The sequence below is a fragment of the Corvus moneduloides genome, chromosome 29 (genome assembly GCF_009650955.1).
Source record: "Corvus moneduloides isolate bCorMon1 chromosome 29, bCorMon1.pri, whole genome shotgun sequence".
NCBI lineage: Eukaryota > Metazoa > Chordata > Aves > Passeriformes > Corvidae > Corvus > Corvus moneduloides.
This window is the reverse complement of record NC_045504.1, coordinates 609,894-630,282: the sequence shown is the minus strand read 5'-3', so window position 1 is coordinate 630,282 and position 20,389 is coordinate 609,894. Positions and strand designations below refer to the sequence as shown.

Here is a 20,389-nt window from a genome sequence, read left to right as displayed (position 1 = left end):
AAGGGCATGAGCCCAATGGTGTGAGCTTGGCCTGCAGCCACCCCACAAAGGGCTGCCAACAAGCCCAGCTGGCACATCCCTTCCCACCCACACCTTCTCCAGGCCGCTCCGACCAGAGCAAAAGAATTTCCTGATGGTCTTTCCAGACGTGGAAATCCTACAGAAATGAGCAGGGTCACCAGCACCCTCAGTAAAACCTTTACTGCCATCCTCATCACCAGCCCGAGCCTTCACACAAAGAGCCCGGGCAGAGCTGTGAGCTGCAGTGCAGGACTGGCCATGGCGTGGACACCCACCACCCCCTGGACACCCCCCACCGCCTGCAGCATGGCCAGAGACCCTCCATGCCCTCCTGGCTACCAGGCTGGCCCCTGCCCTGATGGCTCGTGGGTCCCAGGTGGCATCTCCTCAGGCCCATGGGTGGGATCACGGCTTTTTTCTGCCACCCAGCTGTTGGCACTGTGCTCGGTGATGACCCAGAGGGGTGCAGGAGGGGCCTGGAGCAAGTGGATCAGCCATCACCCCAAGGTCCAGCCATCACACCCAAGGTCCAGTCGTCACACCCAAGGTCCAACCATCACCCCAAGGTCCAGCCATCACACCCAAGGTCCAGCCATCACACCAAGGTCCAGCCATCACACCCAAGGTCCAACCATCACCCCAAGGTCCAACCATCACCCCAAGGTCCAGCCATCACCCCAAGGTCCAGCCATCACACCAAGGTCCAGCCATCACACCCAAGGTCCAACCATCACACCCAAGGTCCAGCCATCACCCCAAGGTCCAGCCATCACCCCAAGGTCCAGCCATCACCCCAAGGTCCAACCATCACCCCAAGGTCCAGCCATCACCCCAAGGTCCAGCCATCACACCAAGGTCCAGCCATCACACCCAAGGTCCAACCATCACACCCAAGGTCCAGCCATCACACCCAAGGTCCAGCCATCACACCAAGGTCCAGCCATCACACCCAAGGTCCAACCATCACCCCAAGGTCCAGCCATCACACCCAAGGTCCAGCCATCACACCAAGGTCCAGCCATCACACCAAGGTCCAGCCATCACACCCAAGGTCCAGCCATCACACCAAGGTCCAACCATCACCCCAAGGTCCAGCCATCACACCAAGGTCCAGCCATCACACCCAAGGTCCAACCATCACCCCAAGGTCCAACCATCACCCCAAGGTCCAGCCATCACCCCAAGGTCCAGCCATCACACCAAGGTCCAGCCATCACACCCAAGGTCCAGCCATCACACCCAAGGTCCAGCCATCACACCCAGGTCCATCATGTGCGTGTCCAACCACCACGTGTGTTCCACCCGTCCCGTGTGCACTCCAGCCATCACGTGTGTGCTCCATCCATCACACACATGCTTGATCACGTTCATGCTCCACCCATTACGTGTTCTGCAGTCACCAGGAGCCTCCTCCACCCGTTACACACGCGTTCCACCCCGCACACGCACGCTCCATCCATCGCCTGCACTCCCCATTAATCACAAGCATCCTCCAGCCATCACGTGCATCCTCCAACCACCCAGGCCTGGCCACAGACAAGTCCTGTGCCCTGGGAAGGGGCTGGAGGGGCCCAGAGGATGGCAAGGCTGTTGTTGGCCCTGCACAGTGCACGAGAGACTTCATCTTTGTTAAAGCCTCCAGGCGTGCTCTTAATGTTACCCCTCTAATAATAATATTTCATCTGCCTTATCTGATTAGGTTAGGCTCATTTGATTTTTGCAAAACACCTTTAATCACCTTGCAAATTCCCCATCATTACAAACAGAGCCACCACAAACATTATCGGCAATCTGAGTTTTATTTTCAGCAATCTTTTTTTTTCTCATGTGCAAGAAAGACAGTTGTAAAAAAAAATAATTTTAAAAATATGAACAAGACAGAGGCTGAGAAAACATTAACAAGGCCCTGTGCTTTCTGCTAAAGTGCCTTCATTTCATTATCATTAAATTTGCCTAGTAATTAGATTTCGGTGCATGAATATTTTAAAAAAATGTAACAGACAGGCTGTCAAAAAAAAGCACGACAACATCAATTCGATAATTTTTTAGACAGAGACATTCATAAGCAATTAACACAGATTTCCTGGGGTTGGAGACTCTTTTTCTTTCTTTTCTTCTTTTTTTATTTTTTAATTTTTCCTATTCTTCCAGCCTTATGTTCTTCACCTGAAATTAAAAGAAAAATAAAATCACTGTAAACATCAGCACTTTCTGCCATTTTTCCCTGTTTGCTAACATGATTCCAGTGCCATTTTCCCCTCGCTTAGCATGCTCTAGCACTCCTCCCCCCGCCTCCCACCCCAGCCTTGCTAAACACGGGCAGGCACAAGGTTGGGTCATCCATCAGACCTCCCCACTCCTGCAGGACCAGATTAAATTAAGGTTGCATGAAGCTTCTGTCTTGATCTTCAGGCATTTCTGCTGAAAACAGTGATTTTGATCACTATTTGCATAATGTACAGTTACGTATTCACCGGGTCCCTAATTATACGATCTGTGTTCGACACCGCTCCAGACGCGGGGAGGCTTGTGCAGGGCATACCAACCACTGCTCGCAGCATTCCTGCTCCTGCTCCGGCTCCAGGTGAGCCCAGGACGATCCATCCCCGCCCCACGGCTCCCCCCTGCAGGCTGCTGCCACCGGACAGGGCTGGGCACGGCCCCGTTCGCCCTTCCCACCTTGTTTGTGGCTGACGCATCGGAGCGATGCCACTCCCTGCCCTATAGCTGCCAAAACAGAGCCACTGTCCTCCCATTTTCGCCCTCGGGGATGCACACGAGGCCCACAAGCCTCTCTCTTGCCCATCCTGCACATTTCCGACAGGATCAAAAGGTGGATGGAAAGCAGCATAGTCCCAATTTCTCCCCTTTTTCATCTCCTCGGCAGTCCCAGAAGAACCTCACATGCCAGAAGGAAATCCAGCCAGGGGCTGTTTGCTGGGGTGATGCAAGATCTGAGCGGCTCTGAAGGGGGGAGTAGCACATGGGAGGTTTAGTCCATGCCTGGAACCAGCACAGAGCCCAGACCACATTTCCCACCCGACTGATGCCCAGGATGGAGCTGGTTGCCCACCCATGGAGATGCCCAGGAAGGAGCTGGTTGCTCACCACCGGCTTCCTGCACTTGCAGGGGGCGAGTTCCCGCTCCCTCCTGAGATCTTCATTTGGAAAACAGCAACATTTGCAGGGATTTTCATAGAATCATGGAATGGCTGGGATTGGAAGGGACCTTACAGCTCGTTTCATTCCACCCCCTGCCGTGAGCCAGGTTGCTCCAAGACCTGTCCAGCCTGGCCTTGGACACTCCCAGGGTGGGGCAGCCACCACCACCTGTTTCATTTCAGACAGAGCTTCCCAAGTTCCTGTGTTTGGTACTAATTCAGGTCCAACACCTGAAATACTCTGAAGACGCTGCACAGACCAAGCCCTAACTTCAGTGGAGCCCTTGGAACGCCGACAGCCTGGCCAGAGCCCGGTGTTATGTGTGTGCCCTCACAAGAGCAACATTTTGCAGTGAGCCGCACCCAGGTCAGCTCACCTGCAGACAGGCAGCCAAAATCACCTTTTCAGGTGTAAAAGAGCATAAGCCAGAGCTAAGAGGTGTGCTGAGAAGACAATAACCAAAACCCCAAACCCCAATTATCTGACCTAGACATAGGTGGATGTTTAAAACCTGTGTCTATGTTATTTTTTATTATTGTTATCATCAAGATCATCATCTCTGGCAAATTAGGAATACACAAAACAGCCACACACAAAGAAAATCCTGGACCTCGCCTCAGGTCATGCCTTCCTAAAATCTCCTTTGCAATGTTTTATCGGCAAGAGCAGGGAGTAGAAGCAGTTGGTACAAGCAGCTGAAAGACCAAATCAAAAGCATGTGAGCAGATTAAAGAATCAATCTCTCCGTTTGATGCAGAGGAAATCCCACTAATTATAAAGAAGGGGCTTATTTCCTGGAGTCACTCTGTTTGAAGTCATCAAAACTAGTAATACTTAATTACTCTACTTTATGGAATATATAACATCGAGGCCCTTCGCCACTCGCCAGCCCACTGCTGCCATCGCTGGCACTGGGTTTCCAGGGGGCTGTGGTCATGTTCCTCCTCTACCTATGGCCTAATTTATTCAAATGAAGCCCTTAACAGCCCTCGCATGAGCCTGCGGGGAAGCATTTAAACGTGCTTTAAAAGGAGGTTATAATGAAAAAAACCCAGAGTGATTTAGCCCTGTGAGTTACCTGGCTATTACTGAGATGTGTGTGCGCTACGTGTGTGCCAGCAAGCTCCTGCAGAATCAGGTATTGAGGATTAAACCAAACTGAAGGTATTTGCCTCATCCTAATCCTTCAAAAGGGAAGGGAACTGACAGTGGTGTGACTGAAACATGGCCCTTCGGACCTTGCTGAGCCATCTCTGAAGGTCCAAGAGGGAGCTGCCACCTTCTGGTTCATGGACACATCCCAATGACATGCATGGATAGGTGAAAAAGCACAGTCAGGTGTCTTGAGGAAATGAAAGGAGGCACAGGATCTTCTCAGAATAGGTATGAAGATGTTTAAAATGGAGGACTCCCTGATTCCCCTCATCTCTCCAGGTGGCCATAGGGCAAATCTGGTCAGGATGTGCTTTGCTCAAGGGCCAACAACCCCTGGTCTCCTCAAACACCATGGTAAAGCTTGAGTTTCTGGCACTGGGTGATTCACATGGAGGGGAATCACAGATTCCTTTAAAAAGTAGCGGTAATCCCTTTTTTACAGGTTGAAAGAAACCTTGGAAAATGTGACCCAAGAGGTTCAGGCAGGGAAAGGCAAGTAAGTTCCTTTTTGCCATTCCTGGTGTGGTCTCAAGCGGATCTGAGTATTCCCAACTGCATCCTTTGTCCCGATGCTGCTCCCAGCACCTGAGTCTTCAAGCAAAGACATTCCTGGCAAGGGAGCAGAACCCACGGGATCAAAGCCCTCTCCCGGGATACCACGAGGTTCCCTAAGCCCAAAACTCTTCTAAAGGCAACCTCCAGGGAGCAGGTATGGCAAAGAGCTGCCCATTTCCATGGCTGGGGAGCACCAGGACAACCCAGGTGTGGGTTTGGCTTGCTCAAGTCTGGCTGGTTAGGAGACTTTTTCAATGTGCTCTTTTTCCAGCTAAGCTGGTAAACGTTGCAGGGGAGGGACAGGAACACGGCTCTTCCTTCATCACCACCTACACACACCCACCTGGGTCTGTGGGAGCTGCACAGACACCACCGTTACTAATGGCAATGATGAATCTCCTGCTCCATCCTGGAGTTTCTCCCAAATAATAGAGTCCAGCTGGGAGAGCACATGGAGATGTGCCTCTGTTTGAAATTCTGCACATACCATGGCATCAGGAATGTCCCAGGAATGCTGCTTTGGAGTCATGAGGCCTCACAGCCAGGAACTGTGGGTGAAAAGGGTTTGTTTCCCCTAAGACAGAAGGGAAAGAAATCTGCTAAGCCTAGGTTTGACCTGACTGGGAAATGCAGCTGGGCTCAAGACTAGCTTGGCTGGCCTGAAAAATCCCTTTTAAGATGTCTGAGCTTTGTAGAAGCCCCAAGCAGAGCATGTCTCTAAAAAATCCTCTGCCTGCATGAGGGCCCTTGCAACTCTGCTGCTGGTGGGGAAACAGGTGGGTGCTGAAGAGCAGCCGCAGGGCAGGGATCGGCATCTTGCTGCTCCCCCTGCTCTTGGCTGTGCCCTTCCTTGGTGAAGATCAGGCTCCAGAAAGGCCCCAGCACTGCTGGGTTCCGTGGGAGGATGGCATCCACACAGGTCTGGGGGATGAGAGCTCAGTGTCCAGCCTGGTCACATGTCTGCTCTGGGTCCCAAGGACTGCACGGCCCCACCAGGACCTTCCCTGCTCAGTGCTCTCCTTTGGAGAGCAGCAAGAATCCACCTGGAGGGGCACAGCTCAGAGCTGTCTTTGCTCCATCTTTTACATGCTTGGGGGCTGTGAATCAAAATATTTCCCGAGCAACACAGAGAATTCCAGCATTTCACCCGTTGCGGGTGGTGGGAATAGTTCAAGCAGGACCTGAAATAAAACTCTCACATTTCAGTCCCTCTGGAACTGAGAAACACCCACGACAAGCCTAGAGCTGATTTTTTTGCCTCATTTCTTCAGCTCTAAGATATTAAAGGAGAAAAAGGAACTGCTGCAAGGCGAACGTCCCTATCTTTGCTGGCTGGCAAGAGACCAGCCAGGAAGGAACTGTATTTTATCCAAAGAGGCTTTCTAGGGCTGGACACGTCCTCCCCTGTGATCTATCATGGCCCAGGCAGCAGCGAGGAGCAGACCCAGACTGCTCAGACCTGGGACTCAGCTCTGCATCTCCATCTCAGCCATGAGAGTGATGACCTGCTGCAGGTGGGAAGGAGCCTGGGCTGCGTCCCTCAGGGCTCTGGGCAGAAAGATGGATTTAAATCCCCTGGTCCTAGTTGTGTCCTAGGTCAGAGCTCTGAGCTGTTCTAGCAGCAGAGCACAAACTAAAGTTTGGGGGCTGCTGCTTTGCACGCTGCCCTGAGGCCACAGGCGATGGACCTTTTCCCTACAACCTCAAAATGTGGGCTCAGGCAGAGGTGGGTGCTGTGCCTGAAAAATAAACACACTCACAAGACCTAAACCTTCCTGTAAGTCAAGAACAAGGGCTTAAATGCTCTGCTCAGAGGGGTGTGGAAGGGGGTTCCTCTCCTTGCTGGCTCTCCCTGAGGAAGGGGCGAGTTGGTCCCCACTGCCATCACAGAGCGAAGACCTCGCCGCAGCCTGGCCGAGGTCTGTTTGTCACTTTTCCTTCATTATTTGCAGTTTGTACACAGGCGTCATTAGGGATTCATTCGGTTTCCCTAGCAGCAGGCATTAGTCTGGCTTCCCTTTCCCCCTTCTCTCGCCAGCGCCCTTTATTTTTAGTGTCTTATTTACAGTTTGACAGAGTAACTGTAACCCTTGCAAGCTACTCCAGCGGCTTTAATCGGGGGAATAATGAGTCCTGTCTGGCGATGAATAGAATTTAGGGGACAGATTGTTCCACACTCGCCCGGTGGGGTAATTTATTTATGTGCGCACTTGTCAGGAGGAGAAAGGGACGGGGGATCTGTATGCACCGAGGACACTGCCGGCGCTGAAAGGGAAGGGAGAATGGAGCCAAACGCCCCAGATCCCTCTGCCCCCCCCCCCCCCGCCCCTCCGGCAGCTGAATGCCTCCGGTGGCCGTGAACTTGGATGGGCCGAAAGCCCCATTCCCAGGCCCTCGGCACGTCAGCGGGGCCGCCGGGCGGCTGGGCCGCGGCAGCGGGCTCGGGGCTCCAGATGGGTCCGGCCGCGGCGGGCAGCCCTCCCCGGCACTGCCCGCATAGCCGCGGCACGGGGAGCAGCCCCATAGCAACCGTACAGTAGCGAGAGCACAGCGGGGGTCTGGGAAGAGAGGCAAAGCCCTCGGAAAAATACAGGATGGGTCCAGACAATAGCTCTCTCTCATATCATAAATTACACGGCAGCAACAAAAAGCAACGGATCCTGCCCTCTCCCCCGCTCCCACAGCCCGGGCGCTCGCTGGATGCCGCTGGGCATCCCCGGGCATGGGGACAGCGGCACGAGGGGTTTCCGAAGGAGGGAGGTGGAGGCATTGCACCTCCCAGCCCACAACATCCCCTTCACCCTTTCCGTGTCCCCTCAATGCACATTTCCTTTGCTCCACAGCTTTTCTGCTTTCTGCCTCCCTGAGTATCCTCAGCACCAGAGCCGCCTGTTGCACCATCACTGTGGTCCTTCAGCCAGTGCTGACCGTGCCCAGGATCGGAGACAAGCAGCTGCTGGTCCACAAGCAGGACGCTTTCTCCTTCTTCTGCTCTCGAGGGGAAAGGCCCTTTCACTCCCTTCTTCCTCTCCCTGGCTCAAGGCCGGGAGCATTTTGCATCTAGAGTGGACAGCAGCAACGTCTCAGCTTGGTGTCTTCCAGGAGATGGTTGGAGCTGGACCAAGCTGCATCGCAGCCATCCCTGGGCTCCCGTGCAAAGCAGGACACTGGGATCCACCAAGCTCCAAGGTCACCTCAGCCAGGAGATGGTGCCCATTAGCAGAGAGGATCCACCTTGCAGAGACACTGAGAAGAGGCAGGACAGGTGTGCAGGGGGTCCCTTTGCACCCCCAATGGCCAGGCAGCATCAGGCTAAAAGAGAGGGGGGCTCAGGCTGCTCAGCCCCACTCAGATGTGGAGGTGCTCAAGCTCCACCTGAGTTTGTTGCTGATGTCCCTTAAACCACTCCCTGCTTGGCCCAGCTCCCACCTACACTTGGCAACTTTCCTTTACAAAATAGCCTCAAAGTTAGTCTAGAATTACATTTTCTACCTAAGTGAGGACACGTTTTAAGTAGCCAGTGTGGCATCAGGACACTCCTGCTCTGGCAACACCCTTTTCACACCAGTGCAGCCATTTTGGCTGCAGCGGATTTGCCTTCACTGCTCTGTCAGTAGAGCAAGGAATGAAACGGCCGCAGCCACAGACTGATTCCCGTTACCATGATGGTACAGAGCATCTTCCTGTTCCTGGAATTTTGCCAGTTTACTGGCACACTGGGAGAGAGCTGGGTGAGCCACACGACTCTGAGTCCAAGCAAGCACCCAGACACACCTCACCCAGCCCAGGTTCCTCTCACAGGTGAGAGGGCTATATGGACCACGGGTTCTGGCTACCTTAGACTTCAAACCGTGGAAGCAGCAAGTTAGTAGGCAGCATAGAGGACCAAACCAAGCAGAGAGCACTGACATGACATCTCCAGGCCACAGAGCACGGAAGAACTAATCTTCTCTGGACATCCACTGCCCAGAGGAGAACTCGTGTGATGGTCCTGGCACTTTGCCACCACGGCCTGGGACCAAAGGTGATGTGCTGGCTGCTTTGGAGCAGAGGTCTGACCAAGGGTCCTGCAGCTGGAGAGAGCCACCCAGCCAGCACAAGCACCTGAGCTGCACGTGGGGGTCTGGCAAGATGGGGACAGTGTCTGCTGAGACCCCCAGACAGGATCTCACCCCAGGGACCCTCCACCAGCCCCCAGCCAAGGGATGCTCTCAGCCCAAGAGCCGACCAAGGGCAGACCTTCCCCTTGGCAGAGAGGTTGAAACCTCTCCTTGCTCAGCTGAACTCAAGGCGAGACAAGAGTCCTTGCACACACTTCAGGAATGCAAGAAAAGGTCTTTGCACCAGGAACCCGTCTCTGCCCTGCCGAGTGCTCTGGTGGGTGCACAGCCCAGCCCCGGGGCTCAGGGGCAGCCCCTGCCCCGCTCCGTTCTGCCGAGGGAGCAGCGCGGTGCCGATCCCAGCGAAACCTGCGGCACCACTGCGTCGGGCCTGGGGAGGGGGAAACCTCCTCCCGGGTACAATGACTGTCTATTCTGCTGATCACAAGCCTAATCCTCTTTGGTTTTTAATTGGCATTTGGGCTAAGCTGATTTAAACCTCTTCACCTTGTTGGGTCCCCCCTCCCCACTTCTTTCTTTTCTTTTTTTTTTTTTTTTTTTGACCAAATAACAACGCTGCCATCACCAAGTCCCCGGCACAATGACAGCTTTGTGCAAGGGCGAGAGGAGAGGAAAGGGAAAGGGAGGGGGAGAAGGGAAATGTGCTGAACACACTCGGAAACAATGCGGAGTTTGTGATTCAGGCTTGACCACTGGCAAAGGAGCCGCTTCAGCTGCGCCTCGATAATAAACGCACTGTCCCTTCCCAGCACCTCTCCCCCTGCCCAGCACCTCTGCCTCAGGCCAGCTGCCCACCGGTGTGGGCTCTACCTGCCATCCCCATCCCTCAAGGGATGCAGTTTCCCCACGCCCCAGTGTGACCCACCATAGTGGTACCTCATCCCCAGTCTCACCAGTGAGTGGCCCACAGGGCGATGTGCAGTGGCAGGATGGGGATGTCCTGGTGTCCTCTGCACCCTGTTTGTGCCTGAGCTGGTGCTGTGTCCCCACGCCGAGGTCTGGTGCTGGTCAGCAGCCCTGGTCAGCAGCCCTGGTCAGCCTGGATGGACGCTGGTGTAAATCAGGATCCACATCACGCTCCAGGCCAGGGCCTGCCAGCAGGAGCAGGGAGAGAAGGAGGCTGCAGTGGGATCAGCCGTGGTGAGGGGCTTCTGCTGAGGGTCCCTCAAGACAAGGTCCTGCTCGCAGCTCCTCACGGCTCATGGCTTTTGGAGGGTGGGGTTTTCCATACAACCCCCACTCCTGGGTTCATGTAATAATGAGCCAATCTGAGCTAAAACCAAACACAACAGAAACACCTTTATTACCCCCTTTCCATTTAACAGGCACCCCCTTCCCCAAAGAACCCCAAAGGAGCCTTTTGTTCCTGTGGATGAGACAGACACCTCTCCCAGGGCTTGGGGATTATGAGTTAACAAACCCATGAGAACAGATGTTAAACACAGAATAAAATCAAGATGTTTGAGACTTTGGGCCAAGTGGTCAGCAAGGAAGGTGCTGGTGACCATGGAGATTTTGGGTCCTCTTTTTCCCCACCACGGGGTCACCATGAGCTCTCACCTGTCTCCAAGAATTTGCCATAGAGACAGCCCATCCTGGCAGCCTGGTGCCACACCCAGTATAAGAGCTTAGGGAAAGTCTTTTAAAAAAAATTCAAGATTTTTAAAAATCCACTTACCAGGATATTCCCAGTGAACTCTCACCAGGGCCAGAGACCTACGATTTGTCAGCCAGAAAACGAGCATCACGTAGGGTGAACCCACATCCAGCCTGGCAAGAGAGAGAAAAGAGGATGGGAACACATTAAATGTCAGCCCCGTGTTCCCTGGCTGGATTACACCAGAACAGGGAGATCACAGCCACGCTTCTGACACGAAACAGAAATAAGGAAGAGAGAAGTCATCTGGGAAACTCAGCATCTTTGAAACTGGGCTGGTTTCCTAACCTGAGATGCGTCTGTGGGGCCTTGTAGGGAGCAAGAGGAGCTGGGGTCTGCTCTGGGGGAATTTGAAATGGGGGAAAGCTCTCGTTGCACCATTCCCTGCCCCTGCCTAGTGTGGTGCCAGCCAGCATCTCACTGCAGTCGTGTGGCAAAGCCAACTCCAAGTACTCAAAAACTACAAGCGGGACCAAAAACTGTAAATCTAAGTCAAAAAACCACCTTCTTTATTCTTTCTTTGTCTTCTGGGAAGCTGTGTTCTCCAGGTTTCCCTCCCTACCCAGGGCAGTGACCGCTCCACCAAGGCCCAAAGCCAAACCCAAGCCGAGAGCACCCTGAGGCCACGGGGATTTATCCCGGCTGTCCTGAGCACTCACTGTGGCCAAGCACAGGGAGACCCAGCAGCAGAAAGAGCCTCAGTGAGGGGAGAGTCTTGGCTCAAAGGAGGAGCCTGAGCCTGACGGGATGCACCCTGTGGCCGCCACCCTCGATGCAGTAGGAACCAAGTGGCAAAGCTCCAGCACTGATCATCCCTGCTTGAAAATACCAAAACCGAGCAGCCCTGACCCTTTGAAGCATCCTTACAGGGTTGTTTTATGTTTTAATAATATATTAATGTTCACTTTATGTACTTTCCATCCGTATCAATTCTGCCTCTAGATATGGCTACTCCCAGGCTACACTTGGATTTAGACACCCAGCGCAGAACTGACGTGGCTTAACCGAGGAAGGGCCGGAGAAAGAGCTTGTTCTCCTGTCCATTAGTCCCATAAATCACCTCTAACACTACAGAAATCAGAGACAATCTGATCCTGTGAAAATGCAGTGGTGCAAAGCCAGTGAGTGGCACTGGTGGGAAGAGAGCAGCAATGCCCAGACCCATCCTCTCCTTCCAGCTCTGACCATTCCTGCGCCCCATCCCAGGGAAAGAACCAGAAAAAAGGAAGAAAAAAAACTCCCCCAGCACGGACTGAAGTTTATAAATAAAAGCAGTGAGAAATGGACTAAGTAGCTGCAGCTTAGCCCAAGAGCTAAGAGCCTTAGTGCATTTTTGCAAGTTTTAGGGAAGTATTTCCCATTCCTGACTAAGCACGTTTGGCAGGCAGAGTGGAGCGCGTGGCCGCACACCCTTCACAGCTCCAGCTAAAGGGCTACAGTGGTGACAGTCACCCCTTCCCCAGTCCTTTCCCACCTCACAGACCCCACCAGGGACCAGGCTAGAGCCAAGCCAAGCCATGTTCCCCATGGGGCTGCCCCCAGCCGGGCGTGTCTGGGGCTCCGGAATCAGCCCACAAGCAAAAAATGGGATTTATTTTTCTTCTAGGGATAAATTTTGAGTTGGTTTTAATCTGCTTTCAAAATTCCCGTCACACCAGGGTTAAACTCACTCAGCATATTTAGGCTTTTAAGTTTCCAGGTCTCATGGCAACAGAGGGATGGGGAGAAATTAAAAAGAACAACAAACGTGGCCTCATGGAACACCAAGATTTTCACCTAAACCACAAACCTCTTGCAATGAGTCTTCAGAAAACACCCCAACATATTTCAAGTGCTGCAGTAAAATTAATTGCTTCCCACCCCACCAGTTGTGTGAAGAGATTTTTCCCCTCTCTCAGATTAACCTGGGCACAATAACTTTGTGCCCAGAGATCACCTAGACCAGGGGAAGGCACTCATGCCTCAGCCCATCGTGCACAGGAGGGGATGAAGTCACTCTTGTTTCACATTGATTCTTCTCCCCTTTCTTAAACAGCCATGAAATGGTTTCAGCAACAGAAAAAATGAGGCTATTGAATTTTTCTAGTCCAAAAGAGGGAGGAGGGGTAAAAAAAATAATTAAACAGCTGTTTCACTAATGTTATCACAGTACACAAAGAATGAGACGTCATCTAGTGCATCTAGGAAAAAATTCTGCAGCCAAGCCTCAACCCCCGCAATGTCCCCAAGAGGCACGGAGGGCATTTTGAACAATAATTTTTAAAAAATACGGTCAAAAAAGATGATAGAGCTGCCTTTGGTGCCATTCCCACTGCAAACCCGGGAGACGAGATGAAAAGAGGCTGATTTTGGGGTGTGGGTTGGTGCCTCGCGCGCGGCCGGGGGGTCTCGTGGCTGCGACGCCCCAGCGCCGGCGGGGAAAGGGAAATCCCAAATCCCCAGGGCCGAGGCCGGGATGAGCCCCTGGGAGCCGAGCGCCCTGCGGTGAGGCCGTGGCAGCCGGAGCACCGCGAGCAGGGCCCATCCCGAGCCATCGATGCTGCCGGAACGCTGCCGCCCGCGTGGCGAGGGCCAGGCCCAGGCAATCGGCCATTTTACACGTCAGCTGCCTAAAATGGTGGCTCCCACCTTGCTTTCCCCCTCCTGCTCCTGCCTCAGCACGCATGCACCCACAGGGAGGGGAGGGACAGGGCCGCAGCCCCCTGCACGCGAGGGCGCCGGGAACGGGAGCCAAGATGGAATTAGAGGGAGAAATTAAAGGAGGGGAAGGGGGGGAAGCGGGAAGGATGCGCCTCGCCTGGCGCGGCCTAGCCAGCGATGGTTGGCTTTGTGCGTCCTGCGGAAGGGAGAGGCAGGAAGGCCTCGAGGGGGGAAAAATGGGGGGAAAGAAGGGGAAGAAAAGGAGCTTTTGGGTGAGGATGGCGAGGGGCAGGGATGCACGGGGGTGCGGGGAAAAATCTTCCCTTCTTTCTTCACCGACCCCCCTTCACCCTCCCCGCAATCCCGCTTTGACTTTTCCCACAGAAGTAGCCAACCTCCAAGAATGCAAATGACATTCATTATGCAAATGCATGCAAATCAGGTTTAACTATCGGAAGAAGGGCTCGGAATTTCTAATGGGTTAACTCTTTCCTGCGCGGCCCGGATAACAAGAGCCCTCGTGTCTTCCTTGGGGCTTTGTGCTTCCCAATCCATCCCGGGCACCCCGACCCACACCCCTCGATGGGCACCACGGGCCCTGGGGAGGAACAAAGCATCGGGAAAATACCAACAACAACAATAAAAACCCCACTGGCGTGGGAGCGGCTGCCCCTTCGTTAAATGTTGTGGCAGGAGACAAGACAAAGCAGGCTTAAGCGTGGAATTGGGGGGAAAAAATGGAAATGAAAATGGGGAAAGAAAACAAAGAAAGAAAGAAAGAAAAAAGAAAATAGAAAAACAACAACAACAACAACAACAAAAAGGAACTATAAAATGAAAGAAAAATGGAACATTAAAAAGGAAAATAAAAAGGAAAATAAAGAAAAAGGGAAATTTAAAAATAAATAGAAAAATAAAATAAAATAAAATAAATATTAGGTAAGAAAAAAAAGGAAAGAAAAGAAAAGGAAGGGAAGGCAAAGAAGAGAAGCAGACCACTCTTGGCAGAAGGTGAAACCCTCCGGTGGTGCAGCAGCGAAGGGTCCTGGCAGCCACAAGGGTCTGGCTGCTCACACTGAACCTGCTCACTGGGATGGCCTTGCAGCCACTGCCTCTTCTTCTGCTGGAAACAAAGTCACAAAATGCACCAAGATCCCCTTCTTCTTCTTCTTCTTTTTTTTTTTTTTTTCAGTGTTTTCATTGAGGAAAAAAATTAAATTACAATTTCCCCCAGTGCTGGGTGAGCCCGTGGGCCTCCAGGGAGGGAGGGAGGGAGGGAGGGAGGGAGGAGCAGAGGGATGGCAGTGGTGGCACTGGGGCCCCAATCCACATCCCTGTGACCAGTCCAGCATCCAGGGATGCTCCGAGCGTGTTGGAAACGTGCATGGCCTCAGTGTGGGACCACGGCCCCACTCCTCCAGACCTTTGTAAAAATCCTGATTCAGGATCCCAGCCCCAAAAATGAGAAGGCCCCAGCACTGGGAACTGAAAAAGGAAATTCCGGGTGGTGACCTGGTGCTCACTGAATGTTGGGATTGCAGGAATTATGAATATTACAATGGGCTGTAAAGAGAAGAAATAGATGCATGGCAGAATTCTATATATTTTATAGCAAGTTTGTATTGATTCACGATAATAAAGCACTTTAGGATTATTGCTGTGTCTTGCCCGAGAATTATTCCTCATCTGTTCCAAAACCTTCTGATTTTTCTGTTATTTTCTATACCTCGTTTTACATTTGATTTTTTTCCCAATCTACTCAAAATCTCTTGTTATTTGAGCTGTGAAGTGTTAAGTGCAGCAGCAATAATCTGTGCAAGAGCAAAAATTTCCAAAATTTTAGGGCTTTGGTTTGAGACACCATAAAAATTATTAGTTTAGAGTCAGTTTGCTGTGCTCTGAAATGCACGAGCCCAGAACTACTGGTCAGTTAAAAAAAATAAACCCTTTTATTTCATTAAGCTGGTTCCAGACTAATAAGGCCTCCGCAGAGGGTAAAATATACTTGAGGTAGGCAGTTTGGCAAACCCCTTTCCCTACTTAAAAAAAGAAAAAAAACAAAAAGAGGAAAAATTACTGAATAATGAATAATAGGAATAATATTTTAAAAAAAAAAGCACCAGTGATTTGGATTTCTTTATGTCTTCTGGCCTCCAGCCCATAGGAGCAGGAGCCTTGCTGCGCTCCCCTCATCCTGTTTTGACTCCAAGCCCCAATTTCCAAGTTCACACATCATTCCGAAACTGGAATTGGGTGATTTTTTCTTTTTTAATTCATTATTGGAAAATATATTTTAAAAAAACCAACCAAACAACCAAAACACACACACACAAAAAAAGCCCACCCTCCCCCCCTAAAAAAAAACCCAAACAAAAAAGTAGGAAAAAAGCCAAGTGCTGTGCTGGAGGGTGCTGGTGGGTGCAGCCGTGCCCAGGCATGGCCGGGAGCTGCTCATCACTGGTGACCAATACACAACTGCATTACCCTGGCGTGGGGCTGACAGGACAAACCCCTCAGACGCTGCCTCACGAGCACCCAAAGAGCACAGAAATTGTCTTTTCCCGGGACAGTAAGGAGTCAGGATGCATTAACAAATACCTGACGTCACGGGCATCCCCGGAGCTGCGGCAGGACGGGCCTCGGGCTGCAGGACACAAAACCAAGGTTGGGTTTTAGCACAATGTTGGCAAAGAGCGGTGCAGAAATCGCTGGTTTTAAAAACTCCAGGTGGAATCACGTGAAAAGGGGTCTGGCTCCATCTCCGAAAGTGATTTTAACATTTTTGATGGGTTTTCTTTATTTAGAAGGCCTCCTGTTCATTCACCTCTCTTTGCCTTCACCTCCCTTCTCTATCAAGTTTCACTGCTCATGTCCACATCTGTTTCAAACCTGTTTGTTCTGGTTTCCCCCCATCCTTGATGCACCTCTTTGGCCCTGGAAAACTCCTGAAGACACCCAACTGCAGCCTTTGGGCACAGGGTGGGAAAAGAGCTGCCGTGGGCACTTGCAGCTTCTACATCACCCCATGAAAAATGCAACTTTCAACATGTTTGAATCCCTTGTCATTAGAAATCAATAACACACCCTGGGATTGTTTATCCACGCAGGGGATGGAATGGACCCTGGCAGCTTCCACAGTAATTTCTCGTGTGGAGGGACCTGCAAGCTCTCTGGAATGAGGGAAAAATGGAGGGGTTGAGAAATTACAGCGGAAATACATTTATTGAAAATATACTGTGGACAATAATTTCAAGGGGCTTCTCAACCAGGTGCAGGGGCTGCACATCCCATGGGAAATAAGCAACAGGAACAAAGTGACCCCATACAGCCACTTTCTTCCCCGTTTCTCCCACCAGCCACTTAAAAAGCCACTGCCCAGTCTTTGCCAGATGCCAAGAAGTTTTCTGCCTCAAAAGCTGTGTTTTCCTCCCAAACCCCACGTTCCCTCCTTGGCTGAGGGTGTTTTCCAGGCGAGACACTCAGCAGTAGGCTTTGCATGGCCACGCCATGGGGAAAAGACGGGTTGGAGGAGGTGCTGTTGGTCTTTGAATGAATCCAGTACCAGATCATGAAAAATTAGCAAAGGCAGCAAGAAAACATCCTGGACAGAGACACATGGAAACACCACATTCCTGTGATGGCCACAAAAGTGCAGCAGAAGATACCACCGGGGATGAGAGTCCAGGTGCCCCAAACCAACCTTCCCAATGGAAAAGAGCCTTTAAAGTCCCAAAGTGCTACGGCAAAACCTCTTGGTTGCCCTACCAAGCAGGATGTGGGGTGTTTTAAGGAAGCTGTGGGGTTTGGGGCTGTTACAGGTAGCAGAAGGATTCCCTCCTGCATGCCCACACCGGCACTGGTGCTGCCAGGAGTCACCTGGGGATTGCCTGACACCAATCAGCAATTAAAGCGCTTTTAGGGAGAATCCCAACTTTTCATCACTCGTATGAAAGCCAAGAGGAAAAGAGGAATTTTGCAGGAGCCACTTAAACAGTCTTGTGGCAGTCGATGCTCGTCACCTCTCAGGACACAATGGGATGTGAAAGCATCCTTGGACCGCCAAACAATTTCCCATGGAATCACAGAGAGCATTTGGCTTTTGATTATCAGGCCTTAAAAATGCGGGAGGCAGAGGCTCTCGATACTGTTATTTTTGGAGGGCTCCTGATACTGTTATTTTTAGCCGGTTTTAACTCATCTCACGAGCCCTTTTTTTACAGCCAGCTCACCAACCTTCCAGGGCCAGATTTTTTTTTTTCCAGACTCCGCCTGGGGCTGCCAACATTGCTCAAAAAAAATCACCCCCAAAAAACCCCACACACAACACAAAAAATTCAATCCCACCACCCTTTTTTTCTAATTTTCCCAAAGAACTGGGAGGCGTGAGCACTCGAGAGTCAAATTTGCCCAGGACCCGCGTTCCCTAAGAAAGCAGGGCTCATTCGCCTTCCACAAACTCCGCAGTGGCAACAAAAGTCCCTTTCAAGCCCTTCCAGACGCAAGTCCTTCAGCTCAATTAGTCAGGCACACAGAGACACAAAAAAGCCTCCCATTCAGGCTAGTGGCTGGCTGTGGAGGACAAGGGCGAAGAAAGGATCTTTCTCCCACGCTTTCACTGGGTGTCATAACAAGCAGAAAGCCCTCTTACGGGGGGATTATTGGAGATAAGAGTCCGATGGAGGGGCTGGGGCAGGAGCTAGGGCTGCAGGAGGAGGGGAGGAGGGGATGGGGCTGGGGTTGGAGGTTGCAGCTCCCAAGGTCGGCTGAGTATGGCCGCTGATGGCATCGCGCTCCATCAAAAATGTTTTTAAAAAAATTACAATATTCCCCCCACCCTGTACACACACGCGCAGAATAATCCCGGTTCTCCATGGCAACCTGCTCCGTGGCCATCCCTCGCACCAGAGGAGGGAGGCAGCTTGCTTTCACTCCGGCATCTCCGCCAGCTTGTCCCGGTGCTGGCACAGCCTCAGCCGAGCTGGGCAGAGGGGCTGGGCACGCTTCCTCCCGCTCCCTCTTCTCCAAAAATCAGTGGTTTTCTAGAGCAAAGAGCGTCAAGGAGATGCACAGCTCCATGAGAAAGCTCTGCCTCCAGAAACGCAGCCAGCCCTGCTGATGCTCCTGCAGAAGGGTGGGTTTAATGGTGAAAAGACCTTTTTTCGTTAAAAAGAAGAAGAAGAAATAAAAGCTGTGTGTGCGTGTTAGTGGGTTTTGTTGTTCAAAGGCAAAACAAAGGGGAAAAAGAGAGAAGAATCTCCAGGGAGTGGAGTTTGTCTGCAGAATTGTGGGGTGGGGCAGTGGCCCAGGGCCACCCGTCCTCCATGGTCCCTCTCCAGTCCAGCGTCGCATCCCGAACCCTCAAACCTCCCCCCAGCCAAAGGGGTCAATTGCTGCACCTTCTGGCCAGGCCCCAGCAGGGAGAAAACTCCTCTGGATACCGACAGTGCCCTGCAGGATTAGTTGAGGTTCCTGAGTGAATTATGTGCCTAATTCCCTTGAACAATCCAAGTTATATTGTTAATTCCCCATTGCTTTTCCATTGACTCTATATGTGACTGTGCAAGCCAGTGCCCCTCCAGATCTTTTCAAAGATATGATTCCTCTCCCAAAAGCAGGGTGACAGAGGCAAATTCAAAGCAAATGCCAGAAAATTTGGCATTTTTCCCTCCTGCCCAGACCCAAGCCCCTGCCAATTGTGGCTGTGGGACTGTCCCCACTCCCAGCACCATGGAGGAGCAGGTGACAAGAACATCCAAGTTCAGCGACATTTTACAAGGATCAGGGAGGGAATAGAAACTCTCCAGCTCAGGAACGGAAAGCCAAGAAACTCTCTTGGAATACATTATCCCATAATTGTAGGGTTTCAAGCACTTTCCTCCCAAGCAGCTGGTGCCTGCTGATGCCAGAGGAAGGTTATTTGGCTCAGACACATTCCTGCCTGGTTCAGCCCGGGAATCCCTAAAACAATCCACTCCTATGAAATACTGTAAAAGCTGAATATTTCACTCAACCAAAACAGCAGAAATTTACTAAAAGACGGAGGGGGAGAGACAGATGAAACAAAGCAGACTCCTTAGGGACAACCCTTCCTCCTTCCCAAAGAGCACTCTGAGCCTCCAAAAGGGTGAAGAGGATCTGGGGGACCCCCTTTCCCTTTCCCAGAGCTCATACACCGATCCAGAAAAGCTTTTGTGTTTTGGAGGTTTTTTTTCAATAAAAATGAGCTTCCAGCAGGCAGGAACTTGCTGAAGGTCGAATTAAACCTGGTTTACCTGCCTTGACCTGAACAATGCAAGGCCACAAGATGAGCCAACAGCCACCTGGAGCCACACCGGGCTCGAAACCAGGCCACCCCACCACCAGTGAGTATCCAGTCTTTTTCATTCCCGACACTTATTAATCAGCGCTTTTTTTTCCTCTGAGAACCTGCATTTTCTCCCTATCCCAGAGCAAGCTCCACCTCATGTCCTCCACTTGCCTGTAAAAATGCATCGCACAAGACCAAGCAGTTAAAGCCAGCAGATGCACCCAATATGGATGCTCCCTCCTCCTGCACCAGCATCCTGGCACTACCCCTTTTGTCCCTGCTCCAGCAATATGAAAACCCCTGAAAGTGGAATTACAATTATTTTTACACCTAGCCTGGGCTGTCAAAGTCAAAGCTCAAGCCATGGCCGTCGATGCTGGGTGGGGATTACACAGCTTTAGCTGTACAGTTACAGATGCCAGGTCCAAGTCTGCTCGCAGCTGTAGCAGGATAAATCCTGGAGTTATACAGTGAGCGAGAGATTGTGATCCACTGATAACCAGAGATGGACTCAGCCAGGAGTGTCAGTCCAAGACCTCCCCATCAGCCTTGCAGACTTCGGTACATACGGACCCTCCCCAGCCAGAATCCCAGGATTCGGGGCATCCCCCTCCACAGCTGGCACGGGACCCCTAAAACAAAATTTCCCATCTCTTTTCCTGCAAACCTACCCAGGCCATCACAGCCCTGCGGACAGCAGATCCTGCCCGCGCCCGGCGGCCGCCACCCCTTCCCCAGCTCTTACAGCGAGCGGGAGCGAGCGGAGAGGTG

At 51.8% G+C, this 20,389-nt stretch overlaps 1 long non-coding RNA gene across 1 annotated transcript; it reads right to left on the bottom strand.

The window, feature by feature from the left end:
- Window positions 1-1,801: 1,801 nt before the first annotated feature.
- On the bottom strand, window positions 1,802-14,110 carry LOC116436463. Its single transcript, XR_004237018.1, has 3 exons — window positions 10,693-14,110; window positions 9,908-10,287; window positions 1,802-2,187 (listed from the first exon to the last, which is right to left on the bottom strand). It is a non-coding gene; the product is annotated as an uncharacterized LOC116436463 (long non-coding RNA).
- Window positions 14,111-20,389: the final 6,279 nt, after the last annotated feature.